Source organism: Leptonychotes weddellii, chromosome 6 (assembly GCF_054177405.1).
Source record: "Leptonychotes weddellii isolate Sample4059 chromosome 6, ASM5417740v2, whole genome shotgun sequence".
NCBI classification, from domain to species: Eukaryota; Metazoa; Chordata; class Mammalia; order Carnivora; family Phocidae; genus Leptonychotes; species Leptonychotes weddellii.
The window spans coordinates 99389743-99404165 of NC_138374.1; the positions used below are offsets into that span (position 1 = coordinate 99389743).

General features: G+C 39.0%; 1 protein-coding gene and 1 long non-coding RNA gene across 2 annotated transcripts in view; both read right to left on the reverse strand.

Annotated features, from left to right (window-relative positions):
- Positions 1-3715, reverse strand: part of LOC145722298 (uncharacterized) — a 17994-nt gene extending 14279 nt beyond the window's left edge. Inside the window, exon 1 of the long non-coding RNA XR_014146453.1 lies at positions 10-3715. This is a non-coding gene — a long non-coding RNA (uncharacterized LOC145722298). The remainder of the gene's footprint in view (positions 1-9) is intronic.
- LAMC1 (laminin subunit gamma 1) overlaps positions 1-14423 on the reverse strand; it is a 126595-nt gene that overhangs the window by 68817 nt on the left and 43355 nt on the right. The window lies entirely within an intron of this gene.

Here is a 14423-nt window from a genome sequence, read left to right on the forward strand (position 1 = left end):
GCACACAGCCTTTCAAATGGTGAATGGATTCCTCGTTTTCATCCTTCTTTACCATTGTGGAGATATATTTACAGATTCACTGTTGGGAAGCACTTGCCAAGGAAAGAAAATTCTCCCTTTATAATAACTCTGAGATCTGGTAAAATGACAGAATGAGGTTTTGTGATGCACGGCTTAGGACAGCTGCAGAAGCATTTATAGAAACTGGCCAGACACCATGATTCGAATCCACTGATTTCATATGTCCCAGTGTGCCAAGAAATTAAGAAACTCTGACTGCACTACCTCTTACCCTTCTCCATCCAGGAGGCAGCTGAGAGTCAAAAGCCAAAACATTTCAAGCACCCAGAATTTGAGGATTTGATGTAAAGGAAATGGAAGTTTTAAAAACCCTCCAAGGATATGAGAGTTTTCTATACCAAATGTTTGTTCGTTCCAATCACTGTACTACACAAATTAACACCATACCTGAAGTAAGCTAACTCTAGAAGTTGTAAATTCCCTATCTCTGGGAAGGATGAGGGAGGCCAGATCAATGCTGTCCAAAATGAGCAACCAAGACGGTTCACTGCGATGTGTGGGAAGAAAATATTAGAAATTCTATTTACATTTAAGTTTGATCTTATCCTTCTAAACTTTCTATTTACTATACTTGTACATATTACTATAGCATATACGTGTAGCATTTATAAATAAGTCAGTATATATATATATAATGTATATATGCCAAGAAATATTTTATTGTGCTTGATCAAAAACACTGAGAGACCATAGCGCCAGAGAGCCACTTAGAGCCCGTGATTGTAAAGGGACTCAAATACTGGGTAGGACTTTGAGATAATCTGAGCGTTCACTTCCTAACTTTAACATCCTTTCATTCTTGCTCAAATACATCTACAATTCTAATAACCTGTTTTTGGAAAATATTTTCCATTAGACAAAAAAAATATAAGCAGTGGACAAACTATTTCAGTACAATTCTTTTAAACTTAAGTGATATTGAGGGTGTGTTTGGATTTAAAAGGAGTAAGTTTCCTTTTGTAAAGTGAATGAGATAAAGGTCGATCTGTATATCCAAACGTAGATAAATGGAATCATCGGTTTCAATTACTGCTATTCAGTTACCTGGTATTTAGGTAAAGTTTCATCTTTCATTCTTGCAGCACTGAATAGAGAATTTCCAACATTTTTTTCCTTATAGACTCCAATAAGATTATCAGGCCAGAATGAAAAAAACAACTTTTTCTAACTCATAAAATGTCAAAATGCTCTGTAACAGAGTAGATGGAAAAGGTGTTCTATGTACAGCTCTTCTTTAGGTAAGTACTTCGCCTCCTCTTCATTAATAAAACATGTGACTCAGGCTCTCTGTTCAAAGTCCCTATGAACTAAGTCTTTCACAACCTGACAGTTCCAGCTTTAAAGAATCCTATAAAGACTGGGGAAATGCTTAGTAAATCATGCCTATGTGGCTTTATACGCTTTTGCCTTCCATGCACAAGAGTGAACCACACACTATATGATAAACTTGTATGGATATACTTCTTAGACAACAGCACTTGTTTTCCACAGGGAAATATCATTCTTGGACTCTGAAAACTCAGCCCTTTCTAAGTTGTAGATTCATGGAGCTTAAGTGACTAAGAGCATAAGAAGTGCAATTAATCACTTTTCTTTATAAAAATATTATATGGGGCAACTGGATGGCTCAGTTGCTTGGGCATCCGACTCTTTATTTTAGCTCAGGTCATGACCTCAGTGTTGTGGGACTGAGCCCTGTGCTGGGCTCTGTACTCAGTGTGGAGTCTGCTCGGGATTCTCTCTCCCTCTCCCTGTGCCCTTCCTGTGCGTGCTCTCCCTCTCTCACTCACTTGCTCTCAAATAAATATTTTAAAAAGATATTATACAAGCAACAGAAATTTATGCATACTCAATGGTGCTAACCTGTAAATCTATGAAAGACACATATGACTAAAGTTACTACGTATCTGACCTGAATAATTTCATGATTAATTTTAATTAAATTTCTCTTTAGAATTTTTCCAGAGAATAGAAACATAAAGAATACTTTTAAACTCATGTTATGAAACTAGTATAACTTTGATACCAAGTCAGATAGGGGCAGGATGAATAAGGAAAATTACATGCCATTATCACTTGTGAATACAGATATAAAACATCCAGTAAATTAAATCCAGCAACATATTTTTCAGTTCTAAAACTGTATGGTTGTTTTCTAATCTATGTCACTTTTTTGTTGTTTCTCATTCCCTAAAGAAATATTCACACTTATCCTGTTTCTGAGTATATAAAACATAGATGTTTTGTAGACCAGTAATTTCAATAACTGAAATTTGTGTGTCTGCTTCTCTTTATTATTTTGCTGATTTTCTTTCATTATATCTTATTTTCTTATATGCCTAGTTATCTTTTGACTATGTGCTAGACAACGTACTTTAAAAATGCACACACCCACACGAATAATTTGAGATGCACTATCTTCCTACAAAATAATGTTCAACAAGCACCTGGGTGGCTCAGTTGCTTAGGCATCCAACTCTTGATTTTGGCTCAGGTCACGACCTCAGGGTTCTGAGATCAAGCTCCATGGGTTCCGTGATGAGTGTGGAGCCTGCTTGGGATTCTCTCTCTCCCTCTGCCCCTCTGCCCACCACTTGCATGCTCTCTTAAAAAAAAAAAAAAAAAAAATGTTTGTTTATGCCAGGCACCTGGGAGTGGTTCCAAACCGGCTCCATGTGAATCCACGTTCAAAGACTGAGTGCCCCCTGGATTAGCCAGGTGATGCAAAACTGGCTCTAAATCTGTTTGCAGGATAGTATGTTTCTGTTTTCACTTTATCCGAAGATGAAGGCCTCTTAGGGGCCCAGCTGAACGGTTTGGGAGGGTTGTCAGACAGTCTACCTTTGATGGGTCCTGGACTTTGTCTCCCTTGCCCCATGAGGCTACCAAAACCTCTGTTTTGTAGATATAGGTATACCCCACTTTTCAAAAGTTTGTGTTATGCTACTTTGCCTTTACAGAAGACCTACATTAATACATTTTCACTAATTAAAAGAAATTCAAAAAGGATTTTAGCTTTTACGAAAAAAGGTAAAGAACAAAGGTAGCATTCAGCCTCTGTCTTGCAGTGGGTTACCCTGGCAGCTAGAGCGGCACTGCCAAACTCCTTCCCTGGGAACTGCACTCAGTACCTCAGCATCAAGTTGCCAGAGCTTTGAACTGTGTCTGTGAGCACCTGTGCCTTATCTTGATTTATTTTGTGCATCCATTAGCAAGATATGTCCTAAGGTATCAGAAAATCTTGAGAGAAGTTATTTTTTGGGTCTGGGAATGTTCAATTTTTTCATATCAAGTAAGGGTAATCGCTTCTTTGCTTGATGCCATTTCAGCTTAAGAATGGTTTCATAGGAACACTCTACTTCCAGATAGTAGAGGAAACCTGTATTTCTTGCAGACTGGAAAATGTGTTCAAGGTTTACTTCTGTTGTTCCTACCTTTTCCTAGGTTTATACCCAGAAACTCCTACCTATTTTGTTAATACTTTGAGATGATTTTGCCCCTCAGAAAGACTGTGCTAAAAAGCCTGGCTGAACATTACCAGAGGCAAAAGTAAGTCCTCCCTAGTAACATACAAAAAAGATATTGCATTATGTCCAAGTTGGGCTTATTTGAGAAATACAAGGTTGGTTCAACAATTTTTTTTTTTTTTTAAAGATCTTATTTATTTATTCCACAGAGAGAGACACAGCGAGAGAGGGAACACAAGCAGGGGGAGTGGGAGAGGGAGAAGCAGGCTTCCCGCCGAGCAGGGAGCCCGATGCGGGGCTCGATCCCAGGACCCTGGGATCATGACCTGAGCCGAAGGCAGACGCTTAACGACTGAGCCACCCAGGCGCCCCGGTTCAACAATTTTTAAAACATGTTAATGTAATCTGTCCTTTTCTGAAATTAAAGAAAAATTACTGATCACTTCAATAGGCAAAGAAAGCACATTTTATTAAATTCAGTATACTTTCATGATAAAAAATTCAAACTAAGAATAAAAGAGAACTTCTTTAACCTAATAAAGGTATTGAACCAAACCAAACCAAACCAAACCAAACAAAAAAGCCTTTAGCATCATCACACTCGATGGCAAGGTGAATTCCATAAAAATACAAAACAAAGATGCCTAACTCCTTGACATCATACTAGAAACCCTAGCCAGCACAAAAGCAAGTTAAAAGTATAAGGATTAGAGGAACATTTATAGCAAATAAGCAAAAAATGCTCAGGCTTTTAAATCAGTGAAATAAAAAATAAAACCACAATGATACCATTCTGTACCCATCTGATTAGTAAAATTAAAGATTCATCAACGTAAAGTATTATTAAATATATGAGCTAGTAGTGAGCTTTCCACTATTCCATTTTCACCCCCAGCTGGGTGTACTGCAATACAACTCTGACATCAACCGCTTGGAGTTGGCATTGGACCCCACAGGCTTAAGGCTCAGTCCTCCACAAGATGCCGTTACTTCAGATACCAGCTGTTCTTCAGGAGTTCCCAGACCACCCTGACTTCTGACCAACTGGCAATACATTCAGGAGTTCCCCAACCCCTTCAGATTCGATAATTCACTAGAATGACTCACAGAACTCAGGAAGGTGTTATGCTTACAATTACTTACAGGTCAGAAACGGCCAAATGGAGACTCCCATAGAGTGAGATGAGGGTGGGGGAAAATGTAGCACTTTTGCGCATTCTCCTCATGGAATCCAGGACAGTCACCCTCCCAACACATCAGTGTGTGTTAACCAGGACACTCCACTGAGCCTCAGGACCAGAGTTTTTATTGAGGTTTCATTATGTAGGCATGACTGATTAAATCATTGGCCACATGACTGAGCTCAATCTACCAAGAACCAAGGACATTAAAATGTATTCTTCATTATAGCACATGCAGTATTATCTTAGCTCAGGCTATTATAATAAAATGTCAAAATATTGTTAAAACAAAACAACAGACATTTACTTCTCACAGTTCTGGAGGCCAGGAAGTCCAAGGTCAAGGACTTCTGCCAGCAGATTTAGTTCCTGGTGAGGACCCTCTTCCTGGTTTGCAGAGAGCTTATAAGCCTTCTCCGTTTCCTCAATGGCAGAGAGAGGAACAAAGAGCTCTCGTCTCTCTTCCTCTCCTTATAAGGGCACTAATTCTACTATGAGGGTCCCACCCTCAAGACCTCATCTAAACCTAATTCCCTCCCAAAGGCCCCACTTCCAAATACCATCACATTGGGGGCTAAGGCTTCAACATATGAATTTGAGGGGGATACAAACATTCAGTACATAGTAAGTATCATTTCAAACAGATTTTGGAAGCTTACATTTAACAATTTTTATGGAAAAAATTTACAAATTTATAAATATTCATGGTTAAACATTTGGAGTGTATCGAACTCATACAAAAGTTGAGGACTGACTCCTAGATATCTGATTCATATAAAAATGTCTATCTCCTCTAAGTTCCTTTATCATATGACATAAGAGCATCTTCTAGATTAAACTATACAATTAGTATTGTTAGTGTGACACTGCCTAATACTTTCTTTTTAAGTCCACATATATATTTGATCTTAAAGACTGGTTTAAGGAGTACTCTTCAAACAATAATGAATGAGATAAAGTGAAAGGACATGGAAGGTAATAGGTGAATTTAAAAAGCAAAACTTCAGTTTTAATGCTATTAAAAGAAAATACCAAGCAATGATGCTACAATAATGTCCTGCTGACTCTGTCCTCTAACCTGCTCTACCCAAAAGTCATCCATTTATCACACCTATGTCCATTCTCTCACAGCTCTGTTATAATAGTAATGTGGGAAAATTCTCTCCCACCATTTCCTGGATTCAAGTCAGGCATTTGCTCTGGAAGGACCATACCTATAAAGAAGGGTCTCTGTAAAAGAAATACAGTGTCTAAAAACCAGTGGAACAAGAGGCTCTTGGCTGTCAACTCAGGCACTCTAATGAAGCAGAAACATACACACACAGTCAGCCAGGACCAAGTCCCAGAGTCCGAGATAGTCCAAGAGCTGTCGGCAGACCTTACAAGGACCACTTCAAATAAATGTCCCCAAGCCTCACAATCTCTGGAATGTGTTGTAGTAAGATTTTATCTAAACTCAGACACTCACCATGGTCACATTATCACAGATGGTGCCCCCAACTAACAGATTTCAGAAGGTCAAACTTTAAATAAAGAACTTAGAAAGTCAAATTTTACCTACGTGCTATTATTGTTCTTGGCTCCAAATTAAACAGTTCCTTTAATTCTCAAGAGATTTTTATTTTATCTTTTCAAAGGCATTAAAAATACCCCATGTTCACCCAGACAGGTGTGGCCCATAAGTAAGACCAATAACCTTCTACCCTAAATAGACTCCATTTTCATTATTCCTGGTAGTTAGGTTCTATAAAGTTGTTGTGAATACTGACGCATCGCTCCTAGAGGAAATACAGGATTAGACTCTTGCAAGCCTCTAGTCACAATACTTCATCAACAGATCAATATATAAACTTATTTTATGTATGTTTCTGTTTTAGGACACCTTATTTATTATATATTGTTGATTCATTAACATTAAACTCATGGCCAACAGTGCTTATAAGCTCATGCCTGAACAAAGCTTGTCTAACACAAGTATTTTCTCCCTAAAGCACATCAAAGCCTTCTTGCATTTAGGAACACTAGACACTTGAGGGCCATTTTAGGTAGCAAAATCACCAAGAAAAAGCACAAAAATGAAAAACATGGCACTAAACAGGCCATGAGAAAGACTCTTGTCTACAGGATGAGAGCCGAGAAAAGAAGGCAAAGCATCATTTTCTTCAACTTCAGCTGAGGAGCATGTCAACTTTTTCACTGCTCTGCCCACGTCCTCATATAATTGCCAAAGTGTCATGAATATTGATTTGGGAGTTACAAATAAAGTTTAGTGAATAGGTGAATTCGTAAATATCACATCTGAATAATGAAGATGGATTTACAGGGTCTTTGTGTGAACGTCAAAGAGCAACATAGTTGTGCTGTCTTCCCAGTGTCCATAAAGAGAAAAATACAGACTGTACTAACCTTATTATTATTTTAAATTACAGCTGTCTTTGGATACAGTTTGTTTTTAAGTGAGAAATCCCACAGGATAACAGCTACAGAACAGAGTGTAAAGCATTTTCCTCCACCCACATGTGGACTATATTCACACAATTCCAAGTTACTCATGTCTCTTCTGGCATCAATCACCAACTCGCTAACTTGACCACACGTGTGCATGTGCGCGCACACACACACACACACACACACACACACACACTTTTCAAATTTAGAGCCTTGAGAGACATTTCCTGGATTAGCCTTCTGTGGAACAACAACAAAATTGGCTTCCTGACACATAAAACACATTTCCTAAACAGCAATCTTGAAAAGTACTGTTACTTTGTATAGCAACGCAGCAGGTGGCAGGGTGTGATGAAACAGGAAATGAGAACAAATGTCTCCCACACAAACTTGCAGACCACCGCAGGGAATAATATATCAACACACAATCCCACATCTTTATCATCCAACCAGTCATCATCTGTAGGATTTCTCTTCTTTTAACTTACCCCCACCTACTGCTTAGTGACCCTTCCCACCTGTCCCACTATTCTTTACATATTAGCAGAAGTAGTTTGCCAAGGGTGACATTATGGTGAGAAAGATCCCACTGATTTCAAGTAAAAAAAAAAAAAATTCCTAATGGGGTGCCTGGGTGGCTCAGTTGGTTAAGTGTCTGACTCTTGATTTTAGCTCAGGTCATGATTTGAGGGTTGAGACTGAGCCCCACGTCAGGCTCTGTGCCCAGGCGGGAGTCTGCTTCTCTCCTTCTCCCTCTCCCTCTGTCTCTCCCCCTGCTTGTGAGTGTGCATGTGTGCACACACACTCTCTAAAAATAAATAACTCTTTTAAAAAAAAGAAAAAAATTCCTAAATTCCTTTTTAAAAAATCCTAAAACCACATCTCCTTAAGCCCTACATTTAAAAATGTAACATTAATATCTCAAGGAACTGTTAAATGTTAAACCCTTTTCCCCTAACCACTTCCAAAGAGTAAGGTTTCCCTAATTACCAACTAAATACAGCACTTATTCTACTTACAGTTATACAAATCTAACAAGAGCTTTTACCTCACTACCCCAGAGATCAAAGTGGCCAAATAAATACAAACGGTGGTTATACCCATGAGATCATGATCCAGACAACAAAGGAAGAACACACAGATGTCACCATCACCCACAAAACTGGAGGCATCCCAGGAACATCTGGGCGTCCACAAAGCATCTTAGTCATCTAAACTCTATGACAGCCCACAGTGATGCGTGCAGAGCCATGCCATGGAATCTAACGGAAAGGGCTCAGCTCTGAAGCCCCATCAGAAGCACTGCTCCCTGTCCCTTACTTAAAAACATACATGTTGTCAGGAGGAAGGAACAGAAAAATCCCAAGCCATCTGCCTCATTTATAGGTGAAGAAATAGCCCAGAGATGAAATAATGTGCTAATATAACTACTGAATCACAGACTGAACTATTTGTGTATTTGCCTCATAAAGGGGCTATGGAAAGATGATTTATTAGGCAGTAAAACTACCCAAGTTTTACAAAATACGTCATTTCATTCCATTGTTCAGATCTTTCAATAATTTCCCAAAGCACCCTGGACTTAAAAAAAGCTCCTTAGTATATGGCATAAAAGATTTTCATGGCCAAGTCTATGCATCTCTTACCTAATCCTACGCTCACTCTATAATCCAGTGCATTCATTCACTCATTAGTTCATTCACTCAATCATTCTTTGATAATGACTTATGAAGAGTCTACTGTGTGCTGGGCACTGTGCCATCCCAAATTACTTAAGATTACAGATGGTCCCTGACTTAGGGTGGTTCGACTTATGATTTTTCAACTTTAGGATGGTGTGAAAGTGATACACCTTCAGTAGAAACCATACCTCGAATGTTTATTTTTTGATTTCTTCCCAAGCTAGCAATCTGCAGTACGATGCTCTCTCCTGGGCTGGGCAGTGGCAGCGAGCCGCGACTCCCAGGGAGCCATGTGATCAACCCATATACTTACAACCGTTCTGTTTTTCACTTTCAGTACAGCATTCAATCAGTTACATGAGATATTCAACATTTTATTATAAAATAGGTTTAGTGTTAAACAATGCTGTCCAACTACAGGCGAGTGTAAGTGCTGCAAGCACGTTTAAGGAAGGCTAGGCTAAGCTATGATGTTCAGTAGGTTAGGTGTATTAAATGCATTTTTGACTTAGGATATTTTCAACTTACACTGGGTTTATTGGGACATAACCCACTGTAGGTCGAGGAAGATCTGTACTTAGCCATTCTCTTTTTGGTCTGAGCCTTTGCCTATGCTCTTCTACCTGGAATGCCCCCTTCTATCTTCCACTTCTACTTCTAAACATACAAACACAGTAGAACATTAAACTCCATTTAATAATTAGGTTTTATAGATCTTGGTGAATAGCTTCCACCTGTTTTTTTGAACATGCATTAGCACAAGACTGACAATGAAAGACCATAGTTATTGTTCCCAGACACATACAAGGCTGCTTTGAAATCTGGCAAGAAAGGCAACCTAAAATATGCCTATTTGCCAGTGTATAAAGGGACCTAAAACCCTGACAATAGCCTAAAACCACTCATTTGGTTCTCCAGAAGTTGTCATATATGCAATATAGTGGATACAATAGAGTTTGTATGTGAAGGCACACAATTAAATTTTAAAATATATAAACCAGGCAGAGTTCAACCATAAATTTTAAAAACAAATAAACATTCCCTATTACATCCCCGTAAAACAGGAATACTGCGGAGATTTCCCTTATTGGTTCACCCAGTAACTGATAAGCTTTCTAGTAATCAATTTATCAAAATTTGTTAAGTACAACCCACCATCTGGATATCATCTCAAACACCCCAGGACCACAAGGTTAACTACCAGATTCATGGAAGGGGACTCCCTGAAAGAACCTTGTTTTTTGGATTTAAGGAAACTAAGATCTAAAAATGTCACACCATTAAGTGACACAGTAGAGATTTGAATCCTTGCCCAACACCCCACACAGTACTTTTCCTCAGGTAGCTCTTATTATCAAAACTCATATTTAGAGTTTATGCTAAATTTTGAAACTCCTGAAATGCAGTTTTAAAAACCTTTATACCCCAGGTGTAAGGTATTCGAACAGGTTATCATCAAAGTAGGAAAAACACAATGTTGAGACCATTATTTCCCTAAAACATTTTTAGTCACCATAATGGCTTTGCGACAATATTTTCCAATTTTGGCTTTCAAAGGACTCTTTCACTTTAGGTAGACTACATTCCCAAAACACTAGGTTAACAAAAACAGACAAAAAAATAACAAGTGTCTGATGAGCACATTTCCTTTCCAGTGCCTCCAGTACCTCAAAAAGGAAGAGAGGGGAACTTCCTTAACCTAGTAAAAAAAAAAAAAAAAGCCTTCAGCAAGTATCATATTCAACAGCGAAACGTTAAAAGCATTCTCTTATGAGACAAAAATGCCCGCTTCACCACCTTCATTCAAAACTCCATTCACAACTCACTGCCTTCATTTCCAAGCCTCAGAAATCCTCTGATAGAGTTTCTGTTATGGTATATAATCATCTTCTTTCTTGTGCATGGTCAAGTGAGGAAAAATGGAAAGGACCCAGCATAGACCCCAGCCCACAGCTATGCCCCGACCCAGTGTGGGAAGAGGAGCCTGTCCCTTCAACCCCAGAGTCTTGATTTCCTCAACTAGAAAATGAGGATAAACCATTCCAGTAACAACACATTTATTGAGATCCTATTAGCTGACAGACAAGATAAATAATGGTTTAAGAAGAACATGTAAACAGATACACTACTGTGAAGAAAGATGTCATAGTAAAAGGCATGAAAAGACTTTAGAAAACACAGATAAGAAACCAATTAATTGTCCTACTTAAATCAGAGGACTGTAGTAAGGATCAAATGAGATGTGTAAAACTCTTTTATAAGTGACAAATCCATCCATAAATATGGGTTACATTATTATAATATATAAGCTGGCATCTGTGTTTTGATCTATATCTTTATTCCCTAGAGTATGTAGGACATGGTAACTGAATTAACTCAGTATTTACTGTGTAAATAAAAAATGTTCAAAGCCCAAGAGATTTAGATTCATGTGCCAAGTATAATATACCTGGTGAAAGCTTCCTGAAAATATGTCTTTTAATTGATACATAATTCATATATTATAAAATTCACCCAAAGTATATAATTCAGTGTTTTTTAGTATATTCACAAAGCTGTGCAATCATCATCACTATCCAATTCCAGAATATTTTCATCACCCCAAAAAGAAACACCAAACCCACTACCAGTCACTCCCCATTCCTCTTCCTTGTAGCTCCTGGCAAGAATAATCTATTTCCTGTCTCTATAAAGTTGTCTACTCTGAATTTTTCATATATATATGGAATCCTACAATATGTGGCCGTTTGTGTCTGGCTTCTTTCATTAAGCATAATGTTTAGAAGATTCATCCATATTGTAGTGTGTGTATGTGTACATGTATATGGACATATATATACATATACATAGAATCTGTACTTCATTCCTTTTTATGGTTGAACAGTATTCCACTGTATAGCTACACCACATTTGTTTATTCATTCAGTTAATGGGCATTTGGGTTGTTTCTATGTTTTGGATATTATAAATAATGCTGCTATGAATATTGTGTACAAATTTTTGTGTGAACTCATGGTTCTCATCCTCTTAGGTATTGTGTAAGTCAGGGTTCTCCAGAAACCGCACCCCCCCCCCCCCCCCCGCCGCCCCAGGAGAGGTATATATGGAAAGAGACATCTATGTTAAGGAATTGGCTCACATGATTATGGAGGCAGGCAAGCTCAAACCTACAGGGTGGGCTGGCAAGCTGGAGACCCACATAAGAGCTGATATGGCAGTTCAAGGCCAAAGACCACCAGGCTGGAGACCCAGGGAAGAGCCAGTGTCACAGTTAAGTCTGAAGGCTGTCTGCTGGCATAATTCCTTCTTGCTCAAGGGATGTCAGTCTTTTTTCTATTATGGCCTTCAACAATTAGATAAGGTCCACCCACAATATGAAGGGCACTCTGCTTTACTTAAAGACCATAGATATAAATGTTAGTCTCATCCAGAAAACACCCCCTAAGAAAGATCCAAAATAATGTCTGGCCAAATATCTGGGATACCATGGCCCAGCAAAGTTGACATATAAATCCAACACACCTAAGAATAGGATTGCTGGGTCATATGATAATTCCATGTTTACCTTGACTGCCAAACTGTTTTCCAAAGCACCATTTTACATTCCCAACAGCAATGCATGAGGGTTCTTCCTCACTTCTCCACATCCTCACCAAGACTTGTTGTTAGGTGTTTTTTTTTTTTTTTTAAACTATAGCTACCCTAGTGAGTGTGAAGTCATATCTCATTGTGGTTTGCATTTGCATTTCCCCAATGATTACTAATGTTGAGCATTACATCTTTTCATGTACTTATTGTTCCTTTACATATCTTCTTGGAAGAGGTGTGTTTTCAAATCCTTTGCCCATTTTACAGTTGCATTATTTGTCTTTTTTATTGTTGAGTTGTAAGAGCTTATAAATTCTGAATACCAGATCCTTATCAGATAGATGATTTGTAAATATTGTGTCCCAATCAGTGAGCTATCTTTTTACTTGCTTGATAGTATCCTTTGAAGCACAACAGCTTTTAATTTTGATCAAGTCCAATTTATGTTTTTTCCTTTGGTTGCTGGTGCTCTGGGTGTCATACCTAACAAACTGATGCCTAACCCAAGGTCACAACCATTTACCCTATGCTTGCTTCTAGGAGTTTTACAATACTTGAGTAAGTATAATGTGAAGAATGCTCTGGGTACACAGAAAGGGGAGGCATATCACCCCAAGAGATGTTAGAAAAGGCTTTCTAAAAGTTAAGACTTTCCCCACTAGGCTGAGTTCCTCAAAAGCATATCTTTAGAACTTCCTGCAGTACCAGGCATATAGTGGTCTTACAATAAATGTTTACTCTATCAATGAAAGAATGTTCTAAAACTATTTGAGGACCAAGTCTAAAAGAGCATGGATGCAAATACTTCTTTCCACCCCTGCCACTTCCTACTCACCCTCTGAGAATTAAAAAATACAACTTGGAGGGCGCCTGGGTGGCTCAGTTGGTTAAGCGACTGCCTTCGGCTCAGGTCATGATCCTCAAGTCCAGGGATCGAGTCCCACATTGGGCTCCCTGCTCAGCGGGGGGTCTGCTTCTCCCTCTGACCCTCTTCCCTCTCGTGCTCTGTCTCTCATTCTCTCTCTCAAATAAATAAATAAAGTCTTTAAAAAAAATACAACTTGGAAACTGCATTTCATTTGTTATTCTTTCTATCATCTGAGGCACAAATATTCAAATGCATCAATATTTTCAATCTATTTAGCCGTCATCCATCCCTACTCTAGTCACCATGACTGAAATATTACTGATTATAATAAATTTCCTATAAGAACTCTCCTCAATCATCTATTAAGATACCTGCTATTTAGGGGCACCTGGGGGGGGCTCAGTTGGTTAAGCGTCTGACTCTCGGTTTCGGCTCAGGTCGTGATCTCAGGGTCATGAGATCCAGCCTTGCCTTGCTCCACGCTCAGCGTGCAGTCTGCCTGAGATTCTCTCTCCCTCTGTCTCTGCCCCTCACACTCCTACTCGCTCTCTCTCCCCCCCCCCAAAAAAAAGATACCTGCTACTTAATGAGAACCTCACTCCACTGTTAAGCTGAGAACGTACCTACATCAAAAAGAGCCTCACCTTTGGAAGCCACCTAGATCCATCCTCCACAGGCACTATTTCCTAGTGATTCTTTATTTTACAGAAATAACACAGCTCGATAAGACCCACCCAGAAGAATTAATAGCTAAGTGGCCAATGAGTTGCTCACCTAAAAGGGGAACAAATTAACTTCATTATTAGTTCAGGTTGGTTTGCACTTGCTTTAAAAGGTTTTAACTCTAGAACATTACATAAAGTATGAGAAGAATTGGGGCACCTGGGTGACTCAGTAGGTCAAGTGTCTGCCTTTGGCTCAGGTCATGATCCCAGGGTCCCGGGATGGAGCCCCACATCAGGCTCCCTGCTCAACGGAGAGCCTGCTTCTCACTCTCCCTCTGTCCCTCCCCCCACTCCTCCCACCCCCCCCCCCCCGCTCATGCACTCTCTCTAGCTTGCTTTCCTTCTCTCTCAATAAATAAAATCTTTTTAAAAAATAAGGCTTT